Raw genomic sequence first — 11,802 nt, forward strand, 5'->3', positions numbered from 1 at the left:
GGTCCAGAGCCTGGGCAAGAGGGGAATTAAAGGAGGGAGTTGGGGTGGGGGCTGACAGTGCTTGCAGCTGGAGAGGAAGGAGAACCCTGAGGCAACTGAGGGGTGTAGGCCAGCGGGAGCACGAAGGGATAGCAGGTTTGGGGGAGGGGAACCCTCAATCCACCACATAGCGGCTGTTCCCAAAGTGAACTCGTCAGGAGACACCCTTTGTTGTGGGCTCTATTATGGATGAGGTTCCAGACACCTCAGGTGAAATGTTTCCAGGAGCCATTCTTTGTTCTAGATGAGTATCTAGAACATTTCTTCTAGATAAAGGCCTTGAGTACAACAGATAAAATGTCTAGGAAGATACTCTGGCTCAGTTATACATGAGGTTCTAGCACATTTAGCAGAGAAACTGTTCCAGAGAGACATTCTTAATTCTGGATTAAGTTTTAGAACACTTAGCTGATAAAAATGTGCTAGAGGGTCACTCTGATCTGGATTCTGTGATGAGGGTGAAGGCACTGGAGCCCTGCTATTCTGCTCTGGGAGATTCTAGCTCCTGACATGGGGGCGGGGGAGGGGGCTCTAGAGCCCCATGTGAGTGGAATATTCTAGGAACGGGTCCTCCCGTTCTCGATTTCTGGGGTTTATAGGAGTTCTATGCCCCATCCACCTTGGTCCACAGCCATCTTCCCCAGAGGAAATTGTCCTCACAACCCTTGAGACATTTCAACTGCTAACTGGTTTCCAGCTGAAAAAAATTAGCTCTGGGGACATGACATAAATCTTGGCTCTCGGCCACCCTGCAGTTGCAGCTGTCTGGGATAGCAGCTGGAACACTGACTTGTTTTGCCTCCGATCTGACAAATCTCTAGAACCTGTAGTCTATCCCCACACATCCTGGGGTGCCCATGGGACTACTTGCCCACGGCCCCTCCTCTTTATCTGGGACAGCCAGTTCTGGATAGGGGAGGATGGGAGCGGAGAAGCAGGCACTTCTGTGGAGTGAGGGGACAGAGCCTCTAAACAGCTTGGAACCACCCCCCCCCATGTCCCTACTCCCCCATGACAACCAAGTAGCGTTCATTACAAGGGCACAGCAGGCAATATTAAGGACAGCTGCAGACCTGGGCTGGGGGTGAGGAGGCCCATGAGAATCCTAGACTATGCAAATTAGAGAGGCACTTTGCCCTCTCTGGTTCAGCCTCCCTTGGGTGACAGATGGGGAAACTGAGGCCCAGTGTGGCAGCTAGTCTCACGGGTCCCAGAATCCTGCTGTCCCATCAGATAGTAATGGGTGAAAATGAATTTACTGAGGATACAAGGAGAGGGCCGCATTCAAGGTGCAGGGTGACCCCAAAGGCAGAGAGGGCAGGACTGCCCACATATACACATACACATATACACGTGAGAGAAGTCACCTCACCCCTCTGGCACACAGGCGACTGCATAGACATCCACACGGGCCCAGATGGTGTGTGCGTCCCTCCCACCAACACACAAAGAATGCTTTTACCACTTTCTTTCTTCTACTTCCCCAACCCCTAAGAAGCCTCAGGAACCAGGTCTGAGGTGAAGGGTGGCGGAGGAGGTCTGGGGCTGACCCAGACCCCCTCTGGTGGGTTCATCCAGCCACCTTGTCTTCTACCCAAATCTGTCTCCAGAGACCCAATTCCATGGCCAGTTACACGTTAAAGCCCTTTGTGAGGCGACAACACTGGGGAAGCAGACCCAGGTCCAGCTGACGGCTTCTCCCCTTAACTCCCTCCTGCTTGCGACAGCTCTACAAGAGAGCTCTTAGCACCCCAGCTTACAGAGGAGGAAACTGAGGCTCAGAGAAGTGACATAAGGGTCAGCCTTGGCAAGTTATTTTACTCCCCAATGTCTTCAAATGGCCCATCTGGCTGCCCCATTAGCCAGCATTCAGGAAGGAAAAGTTAAAAATACCCTCCCTGGGAGCTGGGAGTCCTTACAGCTCCAGAAGCCACCAGAGAACCAGGGAATAGGAATGAGCCGGCAGTGCTAAGATGTGGCATGAGGCTCTCAGGGAAACCAGGGCCGCATTTTTGGACCTTCCTCCATGCCCACCCCCCACATCTCTCTCCCGCAAAACCCGTCTTCAGGGCCTCTGCCTGCAAGGACAACCGAGCCCTGGAGATGGCCACAGTCAAGGGCCCTCAGAGAGGCCGCAGGCACCTTCTCCTGCTGCTCACCCTCAGGAAAGAGCTTAGCCTCCAAGGACCACCCCCCTCCCCCCACACCCATATGCCCAGGAGCTCAGGACCTCATCCCTTCCTGTCCTGAGGTCATGCTCTCCACTGGCCTACCCCCCACTTCGTCTGGTCCCTGTCAGGCCTCTTGCTTCCCTGGGATAGAGGAGTCAGAGTGGGGAAGGGGCACCATCCCATTTGTGGGTTTTTTTTTTTCTGTGACACAATCTACCTCAGCCAGTCCCTCTCTTCCCTGCCAGAATTGGACCCGCTGGGTCCCTGCCTCCTGTTCCCCATTCTCTGTCCTGCACCCCAGCCTGGCTGCTTGGTCCTTCCCAGAATCCCTATAGGGTCCTTTCAGGGAGAGAATATTCCAGAACCACAGCCCAGAGGGACCCTTGGGGTCCCCTAAGCTACCTGCCCTCCACATCTGTTACAGAGGGAAAAGGGAGGCCCAGAGAGAGCCAGGGACTTGCCCAAGATCACACAGAAGTTCAGTGGCAGAGTAAGGCTTTTCCTGGAGCTGAGAGGTAGTTGGGTCCCTCTTAATTTTGCCGGGAAGAGAACAGGACACTGAGTACCAAATTCACCCTCAGTATCTCGACCCGCAGGAGACATTGTCCCCATTTTCAGGGTAGAGACTTCTGTCTCCCAGTTTTCTTGAACTGATCTCCCCGCTTGTTGACTGTGCTCCCCAAACCTCCCAGGCACTGCATACCCTCATCACACCTCCATGCACTGATAAACCACGTGCCTTGTGACTGCCACCCCGACTGGACAGCACAGACCTCCACCCCTCCCCAGCAGGGGCTCCCCCACAGGAAGGCTTTCTTGGTCTCCTGCTCCCATCTGTCCCACCCTCGTGTCTCCGCCAAATCTGTCTTACCCCCAGCCAGCTCCCTGCTACGCTGAGTCCCACAGAGGCGTGTCACCCTAAGAGTTGGGTAAAGCAGAGGCCAGGGAGGGCGAGACCTGGTGAGGGCCAAGGGGGCCGCAGGTATCTAGGGAAGCTCTTACCTGGCAACCCGGTGCCCTCTTCAGGGCTAAAGTCCCACATCCTTCCCTTGGAGTTCAGCTGGGCCTGCGGTTCACGGAAACCATATGCAGTGAGGAGGTTTTCCCAGACGGGTGTACGGGTTGCAAGTGCAGATGCCTTCAGGTAATGAGAAAATGAGGGAAGAGCAAGTGCTACACTATAGAGAGTGGTGGGGACTCTGGAAAACAGGGGAGTGCCTGCCCCTGCCGATAGATAGGCCCTAAAGCTCACATTTTTTAAAAACCCTGTGCTGGCCAAACCAATCTCAGGTTTGGCCCATGGGCCACCAGTGTGAGATCTCTGGTTCCAAATGTTGAGAAGTTTCTAGGAAGCCATGCAGAGTCTGATAACCCCTCTGAGGAAGTCAAAGACAGAGGCCCTGACTCCCTCTGAGACTTTTTTAAACCCCCACCAACTGACCACCTGGGAGCTGTCCTCCCCCCTTCATCTGAGAAGTGGAAAGGGGAGGGAGTCCCGGGCCTTCACAGGGTCCCTGCCTGGGAAACCATCACCTGATAAGGGCTAGAGGCCCCTCCATGTCTGAAGGGGGCAATTTAGAGGCTGGGGTCTTCTCCAGTGTTGGGGCCCCTGGTTAGGAGGAACCTGCCGTGTGTGAAGGGAGAGTCCAGGGAGAAGATAAGGACTGAAAACCAAGACCCAACTACCCCCATCTCGTCCTGGCCCCTGTCACCCTTTGGCACCTGTCTCCCTCCCAAATTAAAGCTGGAGGTAGGGCCTGCAGGAGGAGGAGCTAAAAACTTCTATACTGATATGCTTTGTGAGGTCTCATTGAAAGGGACTGAATGAGTGCCAAGCCACCTGGGCAGCAGCGGGCATGGTGGCTGAGCCCCCTCTCCCCGACAAGACCCTGGGCCTGGGGTGGGGCAAAGGGACTGTAAAGGGCCATTCCGGTTGGGGTGGGGCTAGGACATTCCTGGGTCCTCCACTGCTGCAGGTGGAGGCAAGGGGAGGAAGAACAGCAAACCGTGGAAGTGGGAAAGGAACGCCCCTTTCAGGAATGGCCTGGCTCCTGGAAGCAGAAAACTCTCCAGTGGGGAGAGGGCTGGCCCTCTAATGCCTGGCCCCATCCACCTTTCCCTGATCACAGCAAGGTGGGTGCTGCCCTCTCCCCAGCAGCCCTGGCCTTTTTTCTATGCACAATCATTGTAAGGGCACCCCCCAGGCCAGGCTGAAGGGGTAGGGGCCCTGGGGCACCTGCAATAATCCCAGAGTGGAGGGTGGCCTGAGACAAAAGTGGGGGAGGAGGGCGGTGGGGGGTTGGGGGGGTGGGGGGGGGATATTTCTCTATCTCTCTCACCCAAATATCCCAGGACCCAAACCAGACCTGTCTCCATTGGGCTAACCCACCAAACTTGGTAGGGGGAGGGAGGGTGCTCTCAGATAAACACAGCCCCCAACTAACCCCCTTGGTTTTCCAAACTAGTAAAATAGCTAGACAGGACCTGAATGATTCCCAGAGCCCCCTCTTATAATTTGGGAGATTTTTCTTCCAAACAAGCCTCACTTCTTGAAGAATAATTAATCTTCCCACATTAAGTTAACTCAAGCTGAGCTTATGATCGTAGATAAATGCTACCAAGGCCTCAAGTTAGCTTTTAGGGCTTGAGGGTGGGGGAATGTCTGTATTATATCGGAGTGTTTAACACACAATTCTCAAGAGCACTCACACACCTCCATCCCTGCCTCCACCGATCCTTAGGGATCCCAAGTTGGGAATCTGGTTTACTCATCCAGCATCCTGTATTACGGAAGGGGGGAAGACCCACAGAGGCAGCCTGCCCAAGGTCACTAGGCCAGTTGGTGGCAGGGTGGGATCAGAACCCAGAACCCAGATCCTTCGGGGTCCCACCAGAACATTCCCAGCACTGATGCTTTTCCCTCCATTCTATCTCCAACTCCAGGAATCACTAGCCATGATTGAGGGGCTGACTTCCCTCCCTCAGCACAATTCCGGGTGATTCTCCCCTCCAGGTTCTTTCTTCGCTCCCTAGTCGGCCCCCACCCTTGCCCACTTCTGTTTCCCATTCCTGGTCCCACCTCCTGGTATTTACTACATCTGTGCCATCCTTAGTCTCCCGCCCCCACTCACCCCTCTGCGCTTCCCCCAGGAGGGGGAGGAGACCCCAAGCTGGGGCTTCTGTACTGAGACTCTTTTGTACACCACAAACTTTTTGTATATTTTTAATTTTGCTGCGACATGAGATATTAAAAGTCATTTCAGTACGTGCTGCTTGTGTCCTATTGTTTTGGTTGTTCCGCGCCAGAGGAAGGCGAAGAGGAAGGAGGGAGAGGGAAGGAAGGAAGGATATGTTCTGCCAGGACCCCTCCGTTTCCCTAAAGAGACAAAAGCATTTGGTTGGGAGGGGAACAGGAGAGTACACAGAAATCCCTGTTGATTGGACAGCGCCTCAATCAATCAACTGGAATGCCCCCTCCCACATTCTTTTTTTTTTAAATTAACATATAATGTATTATTTGTTTTAGGGGTACAGGTCTGTGATTCATCAGTCTTACACAATTCAAAGAGCTCACCATAGTACCTACCCCACCCACGTTCTTAGGGATTATCTCCGAACTATTTTACAGATAAGGGGAAAAAAGAGATGCGACTTGGGGACAGACTTACCAGGGGTCCTAGAATGAATCCGAGACAAAATCAAAACCCAGACTGAAGTTCCTAACGCCACTAAGCCAAATATTTGTTGAGCACCTATTATGTGCCAGGCACTCTTTTAGGTACTGTGAACAAGAAAGATACAAAACCAGCATGATCCCTGCCCTCATAGAGCTTACTTTCTAGTGAGTATTGCCCCTAAAAGATCTCCCTGCCTCCAGGGTTTCCACCCTCTATCCAGTGGTTCTCAAACTTCAAAGTGCACAGAATCACTTGGGGTGGAGGGGGTTTTGTTTTTTAAATGCAGGTTTCCATCTCCTGAAGGGAGGTGGATAGAGCTTGCCTGGAAGTCTGCATTTTAAAGGTTCTCCAGGGGATTCTGGCTAGGGGTTTGAGAACCCTGCTTTGAGGATCACTGCTTTAATGCACCCTCAACCTCTTACAAATCTGATCACCACAGTTCCTTACTTTAGAACCTCCATGGCTCCCCAGGGCCTTCAGGATAAAGATTGAAACCTTTGCGTGGTGCTGACTTTTCACTACTGGGCGCCAAATACTTCTTGATCCTTATCTCCAACATTACCCCACCTGGCCTCTCCAAACCATTCATCTTCCTGTTTTTGTGAGCCTCTCCTGCCTGCCACCCAACAGCTTTTCTCACTAGTTTCTCATGCAGGTGGAGCCCCATTTCCTAGAGACCCCCATCCCAAATGCTCAGAGAACATAGTCCCCACTTGGCCCCAGGAGGCAAGTTACAATTGGTCCAAGACAGTGGTTATCAAAACATGGTCCCTAGCGGCTCCCGGGTGGCTCAGTCGTTAAGCATCTGCCTTTGGCTCGGGTCATGGTCCTGGAGTCCTGGAATCGAGCCCCGTGTAGGGCTCCCGCTCAGCAGGGAGCCTGCTTCTCCCTCTCCCACTCCCCCTGCTTGTGTTCCCTCTCTCGCTGTCTCTCTGTCAAAGAAATAAATAAAATCTTTAAAAACAAAAACAAAAACAAAAACAACATGATCCCTAGATCAGCACTACCGGGAAATTTGTTAGAAATGCTGATTCTCAGGCTCCGCCCAGACCCAGACCCACTTGATTAGCCACCCGTGGGGTTGGGTGGAGAGCAGCATCTTTTTACAAGTCTTTCAAGTGATTCTGATGCTCACTCAAGTTTGAGAACCACTGGTCCAAGATCATTCCCCTGACCTAGGATTGGTGGTGGCAGGGGCATATGACTCAATTCTGTGAGGCAGAGACTGCTATGTGTTCCCCAGTATCCATGCTCTCTTTTGTCTATAGAGGAAGTTTTAGTTGGGTCCGGTGGCCCCCCAGAATAGAAGACCACATTGCCCAGCCTCCTTTGCAGTTAGCTGTGGCCAAGGAAACAAGTTCTAGTCAGTGGGATTGAGCAGTAGAATTTTGTACTAGTTACGGGTCATCCCTTTAAAGGGAGGCGTTGTGCTCTCCCCGGCTGGGTTTATCCTTCCTATTGGTTGGACCGCAGCTGTGTTGAAGGTGAGAACAAAATCCCAATATGGCCTAGCAGTAAGATAGGAAGCCCCTGGTTCCCGGACCCAGCAGTCCCAGGTATGCTGCCCTGAACTGCTTAGGTGATAGAAGAGAGAAACTTCTATTATGTTTGAGCCAATGGTATTTGTGTCTTTGTTGCAGCCAAAATATATCCTGGCTAATACATCTGGCTCCTAGACTCCTAAGGGAAGTTTTCTGAAGCATCTGTGGGACGAGTGCACAACAAAAAGACACACAGGAAGGGGAAAATCTTCAGCCTCATCAAGGGCGGATGACATCAAAAGCAGGATAATGAGGAATGACATCATGTCTGTATCACTCCAAAAACCACTGCAGCCATCTGGCCAACTGTATGAGTTTCTTAGGGCCCCCATAACAAAATACCACAGCCTGGGGGACTTAAACAACAGAAATGTATTTTCTCACAGTTCTGGGGGCGAGAAGCTGAGATCAAAGTGTCGGCAGGGTTGGTTTCTCCTGAGGCCTCTCTCGTTCACTTGTAGATGGCTGCCTTCTCGCTCTGTCCTTGTGTGGTCTTTCCTCCGTGTGTGTGTGTGTGTGTGTGTGTGTGTGTGTGTGTGTGTGTGTGTGTGTGTGTGTGTGTGTGTGTGTGTGTGTGTGTGTGTGTGTGTGTGTGTGTGTGTGTGTGTGTGTGCGTGCGCGCGCGCATGCGCGCGCGCGCACCGCCGGTATCTCTCTGTGTGTCCGAATTTCCTCTTCTTAGAATACCAGTCCGATTAGATTAGAGCCCACTCTACAGCCTCATTTTAATTTGGTTACCACTTTAAAGGCCTTATTTCTGAAAACAGCCACATTCTGAGGTACTAGGTGTTAGGGTTTCAACATATAAGTTCAGGGAGACATAATTCAGCCCATAACGGCAGCACAGTCGAAAATGTATGGAACTTGATGCCATTTTGGGCTGCTCAATTAGCCAGCCCTGAAATCACATGCCTTTGGACTCCTTGTCTTGAAGGTAATATATTTTCCTTATTGTCAAAGCCCTTTGATTGGGCAGCCTATTCTTTGCAGCCAAAAGCATCACAACCCAGGCTCAGTGTGTTTGCTCAAGCTATTTCCTCTGTCTAGAGTGACCTTCCTTCCCTATGTCCTTCAAGGCTTGGCTTGAATATAACAGGGCTTGGTGGAATGGCTCCTGATTCTGCCTTCCCCAAACAAGTTGCTTGGCCGGTCTCGGAGTTTTTGCTTATGTGTCTTTCTCTCCAGCCAGATCAGGGTCAGCATATGCGCTGTACACCTGCTGCCACATTCCCACCTCCTGTCCCATGGCAGGCATTGATAATCAATCCCTTCTTCATGCTGAGTAGATCTGGTTTTATAGTCTTCTACACAGAGCTCAAGGCTGCCCCTGCCAACCCACTGAAGGTGTCTCAAAAGAGATGAATCCTATTTGCCACAACTGTTAAGTCTTTGAGAGCAAGGACTTTGTTTTACTCCTCTTTTTCAATTCACAAGTTATTTTTTTTTAAGATTTTATTTTTAATAATTTCCACATCCAGTGTAGGGCTCGAACCCACAGCCTCGAGATCAAGAGTCACACATTCCACTGACTGAGACAGCCGGGTGCCCCTAATTTTTTTTATTTTGTATTTTATTTTATTTTTTTTAAGATTTTATTTATTTCTTTGACAGAGAGAGACACAGCGAGAGAGGGAACACAAGCAGGCGGAGTAGGAGAGGGAAAAGCAGGCTTCCCGCCGAGCAGGGAGCCCGATGCGGGGCTCGATCCCAGGACCCTGGGATCATGACCGGAGCCGAAGGCAGACGCTTAATGAGCCACCCAGGCACCCCCCTAATTTTTTTTTTAATGTTTCAAGTTTTTATTTAAATTCTAGTTAGTTAACATATAATGTAACATTAGTTTGAGGAGTAGAATTTAGTGATTCATCACTTACATATAATACCCAGTGCTCATCACAAGTGCCCTCCCAACCCCCCACTTCCCCTCCAGCAACCCTCAGTTTTTTCTCTATAGTTAAGAGTCTCTTGGGGTGCCTGGCTGGCTCAGTCAGTTAAGCATCTGACTCTGATTTCAGCTCAGGTCATGGTCTCAGGGTTGTGGGTTGTGGGATTGAGGCCCTCATCCGGCTCCGCACTCAGTGGGGAGTCTGCTTGGGATTCTCTCCCTCCCCCTCTGCCCCTCCCCCAACACGTGTATGAGTGCGAGCGCACGCTCTCTCTCTCTCAAATAAATAAATAAGAGTCTCTTATGGTTTGCCTCCCTCCTTTTTTTCTTTCCCCTATGTTCATCTCATTTGTTTCTTAAATTCCACATATGAGTGGAATCATGTGGTATATGTCTTTCTCTGACTGACTTGTTTCACTTAGCATAACACCTCTAGTTCCACCCACATTGTTGCAAATGACAAGTTTTTGTTCATTTTTATGGCTGAGTAATATTCCAGTGTGTGTGTGTGTGTGTGTGTGTGCGTGTGTGTGTGTATAAATTTGTATATATATATACATATATATACAACTTCTTCTTTATCCTCACAAGCCAGTTTTAATCATCGATGTTACCATTGTATATGCGTCTATTCCCATGTAATCCCTGCAGCAGCCTTATGAGGCAAGCATCATCATTATCTTGCTTTTGACACATGAGACTCTGGGGCTCTGAGAAATCACCTGTTCAAGGTCATACACATTTGAACCTATGTCCACCTGTCTCCACCTACTTCCACTGACATTTACTAAGCACTTGACCTGTTCGTGGCCCTGGGGTGGGCACTGCAGGTTATGCAAAGAGAGTTTGCTATTTCTAGCACCATTCTGAATGCTTCTTGTCCTATTTGATATTCCCAGCAGTTCAGTGATACTTGGGAGTTAGTTCAGGAATAACAGAAGTCCTCCTTTTACAGATAGGGAAACTGAGGAACTTGGCACTTGCTCAAGGAGTTAAGTGGGAGTTTTGCTGTCTGGAGCAGTCAGGGATTAGGTTGCACATCCTGGCCTCTTCCTGTTGGCTTGGCATGCTGGTGGAGATCTCACTTCCTGCTGCTGGGACAGCCAGTCCGGTACAGGGGAGCAGGAGGGAGGGGCTCTGTGAGCTACACTAAGCAGCCTGGACCATTTCCCCTCCCCCGGAGGGGGGGAAGGCGAGTGGTTGGAGGCTCCAGAGGCCCCCACACCCAGAGGCAGTGGGGAGCTCTCTCTCACTCCAATGGGCACTGACCTGGCACACTTGTGCCTGCTTTCTCTCCCTTCCTTCCTTTCTTCCTTTCTTTTTCTTTTCTTTCTTTCTTTCTTTCTTTCTTCCTTTCTTTTTCTTTCTTTCTTTCTTTTGTTCTTCTTTCTTTTTCTTTCTTCCTTTCTTCCTTTTTCTTTTTTTCTTTCTTCCTTTCTTTCTTCCTTTCTCTTTCTTTCTTTCTTCTTTCTCTTTCTTTCTTTCTTTCTCCTTCCTTCCTTCCTCCTTTCTTTCTTTCTTTCTTTCTTTCTTTCTTTCTTTCTTTCTTTCTTTCTTTCGTTCGTTCGTTCGTTTTTCTTTCTCTTTGTTTCTGCACACCTGTGCTTTCAGAAGAAACTTTCAAGACCATCCAGTGCATCAGCTCCTGCACTTCACAATTCCTGCCTGCTTTCTCACACATAGTCCGATGTCTTTCTCACCACACCTCTGACTACAGGGCAGGGCATTTGGGATCATTGTTCCCATCAGAAAGATGAGGAAGCTGAGGCCCAGAAACATTAAAATAAGCAAACTGCCCTACATCATATAGCAAATCAGTTCCAGAACTAGGGCTTCCAGAACCCAGGTATCATGGCAAGGTGTGGATGGGTCAATCGACACCTTCCCAACTGTCCTGGGTGGGACACGCTGAGCACACTGGCCCTAGAGGTAAGGAACTAGGCTTCAGATCCAGACTGGCCAGAAATCTCAGGTCCTCCTCTTATAAACTTGATGACTTTTTTTGGGTCAGCCTCTGCAGTTGAGCCTGATTTTTTGATCTGTATAATAGGTATAATGATACCCCAATATTGTAAGGAACGAGAGAGATGAAATACGTAAAGTGCTCATCAAAGAATCACAAAGGGAAACTCGCCTCACTAATATTCTGCCAAGAGACAGTAAAACAGCCCAGGACACACAGACACATGGATAGGTAAATAGTTAACATTTATTGAGCATTTCATATGTGTCAGGAGCTCTTCTAAGTGCATTTAATCCTCACAAGGTCACCATGAGGTCAGACTGCTATTATGCCCATTTTATAGATGGGGAAACAAGTGGGTAAGGGACTTGCCCAAGGTCATCACCCTAGTAAGTGATAAAATCAGGATTCAAACTCAGGCAGCCTATCCTCGAACCCCATGAATACTGCCTCCCTTAATGGTAATGATTAATTTTTAAAATCATAACTTGCTTGGACACAATATTCTATAGTTTAGGAAGCATTT

This window comes from Zalophus californianus, chromosome 8 (genome assembly GCF_009762305.2).
Source record: "Zalophus californianus isolate mZalCal1 chromosome 8, mZalCal1.pri.v2, whole genome shotgun sequence".
In the NCBI taxonomy this organism is placed as follows: domain Eukaryota; kingdom Metazoa; phylum Chordata; class Mammalia; order Carnivora; family Otariidae; genus Zalophus; species Zalophus californianus.